Source organism: Geospiza fortis, unplaced genomic scaffold, assembly GCF_000277835.1.
Source record: "Geospiza fortis unplaced genomic scaffold, GeoFor_1.0 scaffold224, whole genome shotgun sequence".
NCBI lineage: Eukaryota > Metazoa > Chordata > Aves > Passeriformes > Thraupidae > Geospiza > Geospiza fortis.
In genome coordinates, this window is record NW_005054448.1 from 492,022 (window position 1) to 506,265 (window position 14,244).

General features: G+C 54.3%; 1 protein-coding gene across 1 annotated transcript in view; it reads left to right on the forward strand.

The window, feature by feature from the left end:
- The window catches only part of OSBP2 (oxysterol binding protein 2), a 73,089-nt gene that overhangs the window by 26,443 nt on the left and 32,402 nt on the right, over positions 1-14,244 (forward strand). Inside the window, exon 2 of the mRNA XM_031062445.1 lies at positions 14,031-14,244. This exon is cut by the window's right edge and continues 24 nt beyond it. The gene's annotated coding sequence lies outside the window, so the exon portion shown is untranslated. The remainder of the gene's footprint in view (positions 1-14,030) is intronic.

Genomic DNA, 14,244 nt, shown 5'->3' on the forward strand with positions numbered 1-14,244 from the left:
GTCAGGCACTGGCACAGCTGCCCAGGGAGGTTTGGAGTGCCCATCCCTGGAGGTGTCCAAGGAGGGCCATGTGGATGTGGCACTCAGTGCTCAGGGCTGGGGACAGGGTGGGAATTGGGCACAGCTGGGACTTTATGATTTTGGAGGCTTTCCCTGCCTGTGGGTTCAGAGGGAGCAGAATTGAAATCCAAAGGCAGAAGGGATGGAAGCTGGGAGCCTTTTTGGGGCTGCTGCTGCCCCACTGCCATCCTCCCTGAGCCTTGGCAGAGCAGGGGGGCTGGGAGGCTCCCAGCTCCTGCACGTCTGAGCTGTGCCTTTGGCATGTCCCGACCTTGGGGAATGGAGCAGGGTGGACACCTGACACCCCTGGATCCTCTTACCCCGGGTAAGCTGAGCCCTGCCAGCTCAGGAGGGGTTCAGTGCCCATCAGGAGGTGTCTGTGTCTCCGTGGCCTCGCTGCAGCTCAGCCTGGATGCTCCTGCAAAGCCTGGGATGAGCTGAGCTTGGGGCCTGCAGGGATGAGCTGAGCCCTGAGGCAGGGGACACGACAGCTGCTGGATTTGGGAGGAGGAGGCTCAGGGGCTCTCTGAGCCTCTCTGGGTGGCCCAGCAGGGTTTGGGTTGGGCTGCCTGTGTCCCACCACACCATGCCTGCTGTTGTCCTGCTGCTGCTGCTGGGTTTTGCTGTGATCCTGCACAGCCGTGGGTGTGACAGGGACAGAGCCAGCCCTGTCCCTTCCCTGCCTCCCCCTCACTGGGAGTGAGGCCCTTGTCATGTCCTGCTTGTTCCAGGGTCAGTGAGCATGGAGAGAGCTGACAGGAGTGTAGGAGTGTCCTTTGCACATCTCCCACTGCTTTCCGTGAGCTGGAGGGAGCCTGGGGCAGGATCTGTGTTCCTGCTGGTGGGAGACTTCCAGAAAAAAAACCATAAATGAATGTGGGCCACGTTCACTGTGGTGAGCCTGGGAGTGGTCCTGGCTGCCCCAAGGATGATGTTATCCCCAGGGATCCAAGGCTTTCCAAGCCTCCCTCCCTGATGGATGTCAGGGCAGAGCCCATCTGTGAGCTCCCCTCCTCACCCTGCTGACATTGGAGATGGACCTGGGGCTGGAAAATGTTTAAGCATCATAAAAAATGGATGTTCAGTGATGCAGGAGGAGACATCCAAGACCTGCCGTGGTGTCAGTAGCAGCGTGCCAGGGTTTGCTGTGGTCTGTGGAAGAGCAGGGTGTCACCCCCCAGCTGTGACACTGCACACTTCTGTATCTGCACTGAAAATACCTAATGTCCTCCAAAATATTGGTATTTTAGTTATTTCTGCCTTTTTTGGGGATTGTTCTTGGCTAAAGATCTGCTTGTGCTGGCCCTGTGTCCTGCTCCTGCCTGTCACCCCTTCAGGGACTCAGGGACTTCTTGTCCCCAAGCTCATGATGCCACCAGGCTGAGGCAGCTGCTCCATTTCAGTGTGGGGGAGTGATGCAAAACTGTAGGAATCACTGGATACTGAAGGATTCAGTGATTAAAGGAACAGAAACAATTAATTACCAAGTTTTGGACATTTTCTGGTGTGCTTTGGACAAGAACAAGTGACTGAATTATTTATGATGCCACTTGTGTCCATGGGCTAAATATTCCCTTGGAGATGGTCCTGGAGCTGCAGGCAGGACAGGTCCTCCCTGCTGGCATGCCTTGGGGCAGCTGTGGGCTGTGAATTCAGAGGGCACAGAGAAATCAGAGCAGGGCTGGTGTGGTGAAGGGCAAATGGGAGATGTTCAGCTGGATGTGGATCTTTCAGAGGCTCAGGAAGGGACACAGAGGTCTGTGCCTCTGTCCTGCTGATATGGATCTATCCAGGGATGAGAAATGCTGTCACAGGCAGCTTTGGCAGGGGTGGTGGGGAGGGTAACTGGATATCCAGGCTGACTGCAGGACTTTGGAGTGATGGGGCCTCCTGCAAGGTCACCACAGCTCCCAGTCAGGGCATGGGTTGGGTGGGGAAGGGACTTAAAGCCCATCCAGTGCCCCCCCTGCCATGGCAGGGACACCTCCCACTGTCCCAGGTGCTCCCAGCCCCAGTGTCCAGCCTGGCCTTGGGCACTGCCAGGGATCCAGGGGCAGCCCCAGCTGCTCTGGGCACCCTGTGCCAGGGCCTGCCCACCCTGCCAGGGAACAATTCCTAATTCCCAATATCCCATCCAGCCCTGCCCTCTGGCAGTGGGAGCCATTCCCTGTGTGCTGTCCCTCCATCCCTTGTCCCCAGTCCCTCTCCAGCTCTCCTGGAGCCCCTTTGGGCCCTGGCAGGGCCTGCTGGGATCCCTGGGCACTTCGGGCTCACAGAGGAAATGAGGAGCTGAAGGTGAAGCTGCAGGCACCGTGTGCTTGTCTCTGCCAGTGGGGGCAGTCGTCCTGGTTTCTCCCGCAGGGGTTCCTGGCAGGGGAGCATTTTCCAGGAGTGACAGGAGGGATGTTTTGGATCCTATTTCCTGGATGCATCCGATTTGTAGCTCAAACCCTCCCTGTCCCTGCCCCAGCTCTGCCCCCAGACTGCTCCTGGAGTTCAGCACTTCGTGTGTCGCTGCTGTTCCGAGCTGGAGAATGAAAAAGTTTCTATTTTTATCAAGCCATTATTTTAATTTTTTTTTAAATTTTCTTTCCTGGCAATGAGCTGTGCTGCTGAGCCCCCAATTATCTGCTAATGAGCCGTTATTTCCCTGTAATCACTCCTTCCCCTCCATGGTTTTGCTCATTGCTGTTCACAAGTGCCCTTAGGGGACAGGAGGGACATTTGGCCTGTCCAGCAGCACTCACTGTGACTCTCCAGTGCTCCCACAAAAGCATCAGCTGGGTTCATTTGATCTCCTGCTGTGTTCCCTGCCAGCTCTGCCCCTCAGATCCCTGTTCAGGAGCTTTCAGGGCTGGGTCTGTACTTTTCCTTATCCCGTTGGAAACAGGGAACAGAGCGTTGTAGTCAAAAGGCAGAGTGAAAAAACAGCCACCAATCCTCCACCTCCTCCATAAGCCAGCAAAGTGGCATCTTGCAAAGCTTCTTGGCTCCTCCTGAGGAGAGTTTTGGAAGGATTGTGAAGAAATCCACTGGAATGACTTGTGGAAGCTGCACTGATGCCTGCCTGTGCTTCAGCCCACATACACACATACATACATATATATATATATATATATGTGTATTTATAGAGTCACAGAAAGGTTTTTAGGTTGGAAAAGCCCCCTGGGGGCATCAAGTCCAAATGTTCCCCTGGACTGTTGAGGCCACCATTGCCCCCATGTCCCCAAGTGCCACATCCACACAGCTGTTCAATCCCTGCAGGGATGGGGATCCAGCACTGCCCTGGGCAGCTGTGCCAGTGCCTGATCACCCTTTCAGTGATTAGAAATCATCCCAAAATCCACCCTGAGCCTGCCCTGGCCCAGCCTGAGGCTGTTCCCTCTGCTCCTGTCCCTGTTCCCTGGAGCACAGCCCGACCCCCCCGGCTGTCCCCTCCTGGCAGGAGCTGTGCAGAGCCACAAGGGCCCCCTGAGCCTCCTTTGCTCCAGGCTGAGCCCCTTCCCAGCTCCCTCAGCCTCTCCTGGGGCTCCAGCCCCTTCCCAGCTCCGTTCCCTGCCCTGGACACGCTCCAGCACTCAGGGACACAGGGACAATGCTCTCCCCCTCAGGGCTCTGGGTCACAGCTGCCCCTCTGTAGCTGCTCCATTTTCCACCTTTGCTTCCCGAGTATCTCGAGTTGTTCCTTGTGGATTGTCAGAATCTCTCCAGTTGACTTCTCCCACTTCTGCCCCACCCTGTCCTTCAGCCCCAGTGCCATCAGGGATGTCCTTTCCTGGGACACTCTGGGAGTGCAGGATCTCAAACTGGCTATGGGCTGGTGAGGACTTAGCAAAATTCACCTTCTGTCTCAAATTTGCCTTCTCTGTTTCTATAACCCTGAATTCATCTGCTCTTGTAGCTTACTTTTAAAAGTTCCATTGGAATTTGTGTGGTTTTAGGAGTAGCCATGACCAGTGGCTCCAGGGCTGCCTGTTGGGTTGGGTCTCTCCACTGAAGCCATGTGGAGTCTTGGATTGATCACATCCCATTTAATCTCCATTTCTTTAGTGTGTCCATCCTATTTGTAGGTCAAACCCTGCCTTTTGCTGTGTTTTTAACTCAATCTGTGTGACTCTGTAGCCTGAATTTCATCTTACTGGGGTTGTTTGGGTGTTGGGAAAACTCCATTTGTGCTGGGAAGTGCAGGACTGCAGTCCAGACAAAGTGCAGCCTGTGCTGCTCAGGATTATTGACCAGGAACATCATCATTTTGTAATTGCAGCAATAAAATGTTCAATGGCCAGGCTGGGAATGCTGCAGTGATGGGAATGGAGATGCTTTGTGCTTTCCCACTGCCCCTTTTTGTATCCTGCTTATTTTCATAGAACTATGGAATTTGGGCTGCATGAGCTTACAGCCCATCTCCTTCCACCCCTGCCATGGCAGAGACACCTCCCACTGTCCCAGATTGCTCCAAGCCCTGTCCAGCCTGGCCTTGGGCACTGCCAGGGATCCAGGGGCAGCCCCAGCTGCTCTGGGAGTTCCATCCCAGACCCTCCCCTCTCTCACAGGGAGCAATTCCTTCCCAGTCTCCCATCCATCCCTGCCCTCTGGCAGTGGGAGCCATTCCCTGTGTCCTGTCCCTCCATCCCTTGTCCCCAGTCCCTCTCCAGCTCTCCTGGACCCCTTCAGGCCCTGCAAGGGGCTCTGAGCTCTCCCTGGAGCCTTCTCCTCTCCAGGTGAGCACCCCTAGGAGCAGTGGCCTTTGATCTCTGGGTTTGCTCTGTGGAGCCCCATCACCAGCTGGGCCCTCCCCACCTGCTCCCACTGAATGTGACTTTGGGATGTGTCCCAGCTTGTCAGGAGCAGGCAGTTTTCCCTGTTTTTAGGCTCCCATGTGCCTGCTCCCATTTCCCTTTGCATTAGTGGGAGAAGGCACAGCCCTGGCAGGTTGGTGGTAATTGCTGAGCGATCACCCGGATTTGGAATGATTTATGAATGATTATTTTCCCTACTATTTTGATGATTAATTCCCAGTGTAATTCTTTCTAACCACCAAAATTCCGCCTGTTCCTGCATCTGCAGCTGCTATAAACCTCATCCATCTCCCTGGCAGCCGGGCCAGGCTATTAAATATAGATCCCTGCTCCATTTAATATTCATAGCGATTAAAAGTGATGAAAGCAGCTGTGTCTGCCAGAGCCAGGCTGGAAATTGCTCTGCCTCAGGAATGACGGGTGAGCAGCAGATCCCAGAGATCAGGATAATTCCACACAGGAAGGGCTGGTGGTTCTGAATCATACGCTTGCTTGGGGTTGGGATAAATGGGGAATCTGGAAAGGAGGTGGGGTTGATTTCTGTGAGTTTACTGTGAGGAGAAAGAGCTTGGAGTTTCAGCTGGGATGGCTGCAGGATTTCCTGCTGGCTGATCCTCATGGACATCTTCCACTCTGTCTGTGGGAGGAGAAAAGCCTTTTCCCAGTCAGTGAGATACTTTTCAGACTTTTAGATCCAAAACTCCCTGTCAAGTGTGGGAAAAGGCAGGAGAAAGTGCACAAGAGGGAGAACTGGGAATGGAGACATAATCCATGCTGTGCTGGTGGTGGGACCATCCAGGCCTGAAGGCAGCTTGTTCCAGGGTTGGGAACAGCCAGGGTTGGGACTCTGAGGCTTCCAAGCTCAGCTCCCCTTGCCAGCTGTGCAGGTCCTGCTGTCCATAGGGAAATCAGCTGCTGAGATGCCCCATTGTCACTGCTGTGATCTCTGGTGGCTTTGGGGCAACCCAGGAATGCTGTTTGAATTAAAGTCATCAGCGTTCCTTCTATCCCATCAGAGCTTTCCCTGTGGATAGCACTCAGGGATCTCTGCTCTGGGATCCTTGACTTCACTCCTGCAGTATTGATCCTGCACTTCCAACCCCCCATCAGCTCATTCCAGCTGCCTCCAGGAGAAAGCTGGGTTTAATTTCCAGCCCAGGGCCAGTCCTGCCTTGGGAGGCTCCAGAGGTTCTGGTGCAGTGGTAGGAAAGCAGCTCAGGCTTGCAGGAAGACTGGGGAGAGATTCACAGTGATGCAGGAAGGACGAGGACTGTTGCTGAAAATGAGGATGCTTGGGAAGGGAAAGTTTTCCACTCCCAGGGAGAAGGAAGGTGAGGGATGTAGGGTGAGGAGAGCTGTGCTGGACTTGGAGAGGAGGATAAGCAGGGATGAACTGCCTGCCCCAGGCATGGCTTGGGCTGAGGAGCTGGGGTGTTTTGGGCTGGAGACATCACAGCCAGACTCTGGATGCAGTTTGGGAACTTTGGAATAAAAGGTCTAATGCTGAACCTTTCAATCCCTTCTCCTCCTGGTTTGAAAGGCTCTTCCCATCTCTGCTCATGCACAGACACCACTGGAGCAGCCCAGTCGTGAGCAGCAGCTCCCTGGGATTGCTCCCTGATGGTTTTGGGGTGGGAGCCCTGTCCCTGGGATCCCCATGGACTGCACTGCAAAGTCCCAGTGTGTCCCCAGTATGTCCCCAGAGCATGGAGACGCTCTGGTGTTGTGCCTCCAGCCAGCTGCTTTCCCATCAGCTCTGGAGGAATTGCAGGCAATGGCAAACATTTATCTGAGGGAAGATTTCAGGATGGAAAAAGGGGAGGAAAGGGAGCTCTCCTTGGTGGCTCTGCTGGGCTGCTGCTCCAGGCACTGAGGTTTGTGTTTGAGAAACAAGCCCGAGGAGGCTTATGGCCGATGGCTGCCGATCCATTTGCCATAGATTAAATTGCATCACAGCTCCAAAAATAATCTGCCCAGTTTACAGTGAGGCTGCCTGTTCCTATAGCAACCCTGCGTGCCCGTGCCCTACAAACCAAAGCAGCCCCAGCTGCTCCCGAGTCCAAACAAAGCAGCAGGGGCTGGGCCCGGGGAGCACTTGGGTTTGGGGATGGAGGTGTAAAATACCAGCCTGGAGTGCTCCTGGATTTATGGGAAGCTGCTGTGGTTTGTGTCTCTGGGATTTGAGCTGGGGCTTGCAGATGTTCCCCGAGTGCATGGTGAGGAGAGCGGGAACAGCAGCTGCATTTGTGGAGCATTGCTGGAGTGAGGGGGGAAGGAGGAGGAGGAGGAGGAGGGTGTTATGTGGGTTACTGCAGTGCCTGGGGCCAGCCCTGCTGTGCCACACTTGTGTTGTGGCACGGGGAAGAGGGTTGGGGTTGGAGCTGGGTGGTGATGGCTGCTCACTCTGCTCAGCCCAAATCCACTGCTCTGACCCAGGGTCCTGGAGGTGCTGGCACCAGGCCCTGCACAAGGCCAGGGCAAAGCTTGGCTGCAGGACAGAGGGGGAGATGAATTCAAATCATGAATAGTCCCTCTGTGCCGCTGGCGAGCACAGGGAGATCTCCAGAGCGCACTGGGAATGCAGGAATCCTTAGGAGGATGCTGTGGAGGCTGGGCTGCCTCATCCACAGCACAGGAGCCAGAGGAACCTGGCAATTTGTTGTCAAATTTTTTCTGCCAGCGTTTCATGTTTGTTTTCTTGAGGAGCTTTTGTTCCCTGGGGAAGAGTGACAGGAATTCCTGGTGAATGTCTGCCTTTCATGAGGAGCAGCAGGGTGAGCCGGGGTGAAGCTCCTGAGCCAGGGATGTGCTGCTCCTGGAGGGGATCCAGGGCCACCTGCATCCAGCATGGGACTGGCAGCCCCCTGCCACCCCTGAGGGTTTGCTGCTCCTCTGAGGGAGGAGCTTTGTTCCATGGAGAGCAGATGGCAGAGCTGGAGCCCCAGGAGGGGTGAGGTTGGGTGGGAGCACTAATACCATCCTGCCTGGAAAGAGGGGATCCATCCCTGAGCCCTTCCCTGTGCAGGGACAGGGTGTGCTGGGGGCTCGGAGCCATGGATGGAAGCGCTCTGGGTGTCCTTGGGGGAGCTCCTGTGGGGAGGAGCAGGGAGCCCTTCCTGGCTCCTGCAGGGCCTCCGGGCTTTTTGCTGCTCCTGGACATGGTCCTGATCCACTCTGGCCCTGCCCAGCTGGGGGATGTTGGTTTGAGGTTTAATGGGATTTAGGAGCTGCTGGGAGCTGAGGATCCAAAAGGACCAAACTGGAGGAAAGGAGTGAGGGCAGCATCCAGAGACAGGGAGCACAGAGCATTGGAATAGAACCCCAGAATCATTAAGGTTGGAAAAATTCTCTGAGATCATCAAGCCCAACCATTCCTCAGCACTGCCAAGGCCACCACTGATCCCAGCTGGACAAGCCCCAGCCCCTGAGCATCCTCTCCACCTCAGCCAGTCCTCACTTCCTCTGTTTTGGTTCCTCCTCTTCCCCTGCATGTTTGGAATCCCCTTCAAAGCCATCACTAAAGCTCCTTTTGCAGCTTCCAGGAGGTTCTGTGACTCACAGTGAGTGCTGTTAGGACCCCCCCATTCAGGTTGAAGTCCCAGTGCTCTGGTCTTGCTGGGCCCACTGCACTTTGGTTTCTGCAAATCCCCTGTGCTCCATCCTCGAATGAGGAGCCCTGGATTGACTCTCTCTGTGGGTATTTCCTGACCTTCAGGGTGTTTTCCCAGCCTTAGCAAAACCAAATCATTTTTTCCCTGTCTGAGCTGATCCAAAAGCTGGAATAAGGGCAGGATCCCCAAAGCTGTGGTGTTTGGCTGGGCTCCAAGCAGAGACCTCCAGGCAGAGGCTCTTCCGCCTTTCTGCCTGAGTGAATCCTTCATCAGCAGCAACAGGAGAAATATTTCTGCAGCTCTCTCCTCCAGTTGTAACTGCAGCAGTTGGTGTGTCATGGGCAAAGGTTGGTCAGAGGTTGGACACGATGGTCTTGGAGGTCTTTTCCTAAACAATCCTGTGGTTCAAAGCAGCTTCCCTGAGAACAGCCCTGAGGGGGGCATGAGGGGATGCCAGAGCCCCGTGCTGTGTCACAGCATTCCCATGGCAGTTTGTCCTGCTGGTACAGCTGGGGGGATGCTGGGGGGATGTAGGAGCGGTTGATGGTCTCCTGCACGGTCGGGATGGACGGAGACGAGAGATCTCTGAAGCTGAGTTGTGGACTTGAGTTTATTACAAGGGCCTGGGTGCAGAGCCCGGCTGGGAGCTGCCAGCTGCAGCTCAGAGCAGGGCTGAGAGGAGAAGAGAGAGAGAGCAAAGAAGAGCAGGAAAAAGAGAGCAAGAGAGAGCAAGAGTAAGAGAAGCTTAGAGCATAGAAGAGTGAGCAAGTGAGAGAGCGAGGTTCCCATTACAATGCATTAAATCGTCTTCTGTGTTGAATATTCTGATTCTCACTAGCTAATCTAGTACAAGATACAAATCCTACAGCATTTACATACAGCCTATAAGAATCATTACATTACCAAACTGTGTTGCATTTTAAACCCTAAAAACTGCTCTTCGGACCTCTCCTGCCAAGCAGTCAGGGTCTTCTTCTGACCCTTGGACCTGCTTGCTTGGAGAGGGTATTGTTTCATCAAGAAGGGGATTACCTGCTCAGCCACACCATTGTTTTCCCGTTGTTCAGTAACTGAGGGATCTCAAAGCTTGCTTTCATTTCAATCTTGCTTATAGTTTCTATATTCTCAAAATCTTTTGCCAGGCAATCATATCTACAAGGCTTCCTTGTTCCATCCTCACCAACAGGGGGATGCTGGGGAGGCTGGAGAGCTGCTGGGGATGCTGGGGAGCTGCTGGGGATGGCCTGGTGGCAGCAGGGCTCCTCAAGGATCTGGGGCTGCTGCTCCAAAGCTGGCGCAGATCTGAGTGGCTGCTGCTTGCTGCAGGAGACAGAAGGATTCATGTTTCTGTGGGTTTGGGATTTGGTCAGCTTTCCTGGGAGCTCCCAGGAGAAAGATGGAAGCGCCTTTAGAGCCAGAGCTCCGCCTTGGGAATGGCAGTGAGGAGGTTTGGGTGCTCTGTGTGATCATTTCAGCTTTCAGCTACTCTGATTTATTTGACTGGAGCTGTGATATTGGATTTCCCTCTTCCCATGCTTTGATTTGACATAATTGCAGCAAATTATGTTGCTTGAGATATTGAGATATATATAATATTATATAACTGATTATATATATATTATTAATTGGTTCCTGCTCTAGTGGAAGGTGTCCCTGCCCATGTCAAGAAGATGGAAGGAGGTGAGCTTCAAGGTCCCAACCCAAACCATTCCATGATTCTATGATTGCAGTTGCCCAGGCAGGAGGAGGAAGGAGGTATCCTGCTGCCCACCCTGCCAGCATTCCAGCCTCCCACAGCAGCAGCTCTGGGACAGCAGGAGCTGCTGAGGGATGTTCAGCTCAGCCAGCTCAGCTGGAATGAGCAGCATCACTGGGCTGACCCAGGTTCCTTCCTTCTTTTCCTGGGCTTTGAGGCATTTATATAATTCTGCACAGCGATGAAAAATTGGGCCACGCTGTGTTCCTGCCTCAAGCTGAGCACTCGGGCAGGGACTGTTCCCACAGCCTCGGTCAATGGGCAGGAAATAATGTCCTGGCAGAGTGCAGAGCCCGTCCCTCTCCCTGCTCTGCCATCCCTGTGCTGGCACTGCCCAGGCTCCCCAGGGAATGGGCACGGCCCTGAGGCTGCCAGAGCTCCAGGAGCCTTTGGACACTGCTCCAAGGGACAGGGTGGGATTGTTGGGGGTCTGGGTGATCCTTGTGTGTCCTTCCCAGCTCAGGGCATTCTGTGATTCTGTGAAAAATCTCAGGCTGTGATCTGGGATTGCACCTGGGCAAGGTGATGCAGGCTTTGCTCTGGAAATCCCAGAGCACTGACAGCCCACAGGGCCAGGGCTTTGGGGCAGCATTTTGTGAAAGACAGGATGGGGGAAAATTAAAGGGACTGGAGATAGGCAGAGAGGTACTTTCTCTTGCTTGGCACAAGTTTTGCGGCACTTGTAAGCAGATAAAATTGTCTTTGTGAATTATTTTTGATATTTTTTCTAAAAAGAAAATTGGGAAATTTGGATTGTCCCCTGGAGAGGTGGGTTTTGCCATGTTCAGCCTGCTGTTGGCAGTGACAGCTGAGCCAAGGGGTTGGGTTGGCTTCTGCTCCTGAGAGCTTTATGAAACATGGGACTTTATTATAAATTGGTTATTAAAGTCCAACCTCATTAGTGATCAGATCCCAGAGCTGTGGAGAAGAGGTTCTGCCTTCTGGAGTGCAGGCAGCTGGCACAGGCAGCTGGGATGCTGTGGGAAGAGCACAGTTTCTCACCTGGAGAGAGAGGTGGTGCAGGAGCCAGAGAGTGCCCTGGAAAGCCCCAGGGACACAGCTCAGAGCAGCAGGAGCTGCCTGGTGTCCCTCTCCCAGTGAGTGTCCAGGGTTTGGAATGCTCTGTCCTTGGAAGCACCGGCTCAGGACGGGTGCAGTGACAATATCCAAGCCCAGGGAATGTGCCCACCCTGCTGGAGACCCTTTGTGTGCCCCAGCGTAGAAGGCACCGTGGGAATGCTTGAAACTTTTGTATCAGAAGATGGACTTTGAGGAGGTTTTGGTTATCTTCTCTACTGGTAGAAAAGTGGCTTTGGTTTTCTTGCCAGATCTTTTGGAGTTGGTGTGAGCCTGAGCCATTGCTGTGGTGCCTCTGTGCACCCTCCTGGGGTGGATTCCTTGGAATCCTGCCTGTTCCTGTTCCCCTTCCCCTGCCAGTTGTTCTGGAGACTTCCCTGATTCTGGGGGTGTTTTCAAACCTCCTCTGGTCCTGTCCCCTGCCCAGCCTGTCTGTGGAGCTGCCCAGCTCCCAGCCCCTCAGCTGGCAGCTCACCTTCCTTGGGAAGCTCTCAGCTGCTTTCCCCTGCATGTCTCATTCTCCTTGCTGGCTGCTTCCTCTCCTGGCTCCAGCAGCTCTGCTCCTGTTTGTCACCTGGGTTGCAGAGGGACCAGGTGGTGACATTGGGAGATGCTGTCCTGCTGCTTCATGGGGCCACCTGGGGTTTGCTCCATGCCCTGTTTCCCTTGGATTTTCTCCCTTTGTCCTTGGGCAGTGAGGTTGGTCCTGCTGTGGAGGTTCAGTGTTGTCCCTGAGCTGTGCCTGCTGTCCCATCACATCCACTCTGGGGAGGTTCACCACGAGCCCTGCTGTGACCCTGTGCTCTGCTCTGCTCCTGCTGCCACTCCAGGCTGATGTTCCTGTCGCATTTATCCAGATCCTTTCCTTTGGATCACAGTTATCAAAGGGTGCTCTTCCTCTGCTTTCCTTGCTGTGGATTCAGTCTGAGCAGCGCCTGAGCAGCTCTCCCAGTCCCCACAGCATTTGCAGAGCTCCTATGAATGAGCCAGGAATAGCAGCCAAACACCCACCTGCCAGGGAATCACGGCTTTCCTTCTTTCCTCACAGCCCTGAGATGGAATGTGCTGCTCCCCTGGTACACCAGAGCCTTCCCTGAGCTCTGTGCCTGGATTGTTTGGAGAATGTTCTCACTCCTCAAATCCCCTGGATTGTTTGGAGAATGCTCTCACTCCTCCAACGCCCCCAGGCCTGGCAGAGCAGCTGCAGCCGGGTTTTGCTGGTGCCCATCTCTCTGAAATCCAGGAACAGAAGATTGAGGGAGGGGAGATACAGGAGCAGCTCCCTGCTCTGCTGCCTCAATGGCTTTTGGGAGCACCTGGAAAACCCTCGGTTGAACTTTGGAGCATAAGGATGGGGCACAGCCCCTGCCAGGACCTGCTTCTCTCCTCAAATCCCCTGGATTGTTTGGAGAATGCTCTCACTCCTCCAACGCCCCCAGGCCTGGCAGAGCAGCTGCAGCCGGGTTTTGCTGGTGCCCATCTCTCTGAAATCCAGGAACAGAAGATTGAGGGAGGGGAGATACAGGAGCAGCTCCCTGCTCTGCTGCCTCAATGGCTTTTGGGAGCACCTGGAAAACCCTCGGTTGAACTTTGGAGCATAAGGATGGGGCACAGCCCCTGCCAGGACCTGCTTCTCTCTCTTTGTGTTTGCTTTGGGTGCTGCCACCTCTTGGGGCTGATCACCTCCTTCCTGAGGGAGCAGTGGGGTGATCAGAAATGCTGTGTTACCCCCACTGAGTGGATTTGGGTTAGTTTCCTGCTTTAAAGTGTTCTGGAATTGCAGGAATTTTTTGCTGTAGCTGAGGTGCTGATCGTGGAATTTTCTGCCCTCTGAAGACATGGTGGTAGTTTTGGGTAAAGTGTCACTTTCCTTGGTGTCTCTGTGACCTTTCCCTCGAGTCACACTGTTCACCCTGCCCCAAGCAGAGCTTGCAGAGCCCCTAGTGCAGGGTGGATCGACCCCAGTGAGCCTGGGAAGGGCAGGTTTGGTGTGTGGCACCGCCTGTGCCACCCCAGTGTTTTGCAGAGATAATCAAAACTCCGCAACTTCTGTGAAAGTTGTAAAGCCGGTGTGTTTATTAAAGCACTGGACGCGTGTGGGAATCATTCTCCTAAAATGACATGTGTACTTCTGGGAACTTCAGGTCCCTTTTTATCCCCCTCTCAAATACATATGCATACAATTTCACAATAGGTTCATACATATTCATTCTTACGAATTTTACGTGACATATGCCGCTAGTTCTTTATCAGAAAGAATTCCTAGGTCAGGTTGACCTGCTCTCACAGCAATCTCTGTCTCTCTCTATGACCCTCTGTCTCCCTCCCCCCCATCTCTGTCATTCACTGAAGCAGTTCCTCTGAGCCTAGGCTCTGCAGTCAGGCTACATAGCTATGTTTTCTAACCACAGACTCAACTCAAAAATGTACATTTCACCTAAATCAAAATAGATTTCTACCCTGGAAAATTTCTACTCTGCTTCACCAGCACCTATCCCTGAACCAGATCTCTGTGACAGCGTCTGCTCAGGGCTCTGGGTGCCACTCCCACCACGCTGTGCTCCGGGGGGCGTGTTGGCCATAAACCCCAGCTCAGCGCTGGCAGGAGGTCCCTGCTCCCTGTCCCTGCTCCCTGTCCCTGTCCCTGGTCCCTGCCCGCGGCGCTGCCAGGCTCAGCGGCCGGGGGTAACCATGGAAACGCTGTTCTCTCCATCCCTCCCCGTGCAGATGACTCGGGTGACGAGGAGCCCGCCTCGCAGTCAGACAAGAGCGAGCTGCACGGGCCCCTGAAGACCCTGTCGAGTAAGCTGGAGGACCTGAGCACCTGCAACGAGCTGATCGCCAAGCACGGCGCGGCCCTGCAGCGCTCGCTCAGCGAGCTGGAGAACCTGCGCCTGCCGGCCGACAGCGGAGAGAAGATCAAGGCGGAGAACGAGCGCGC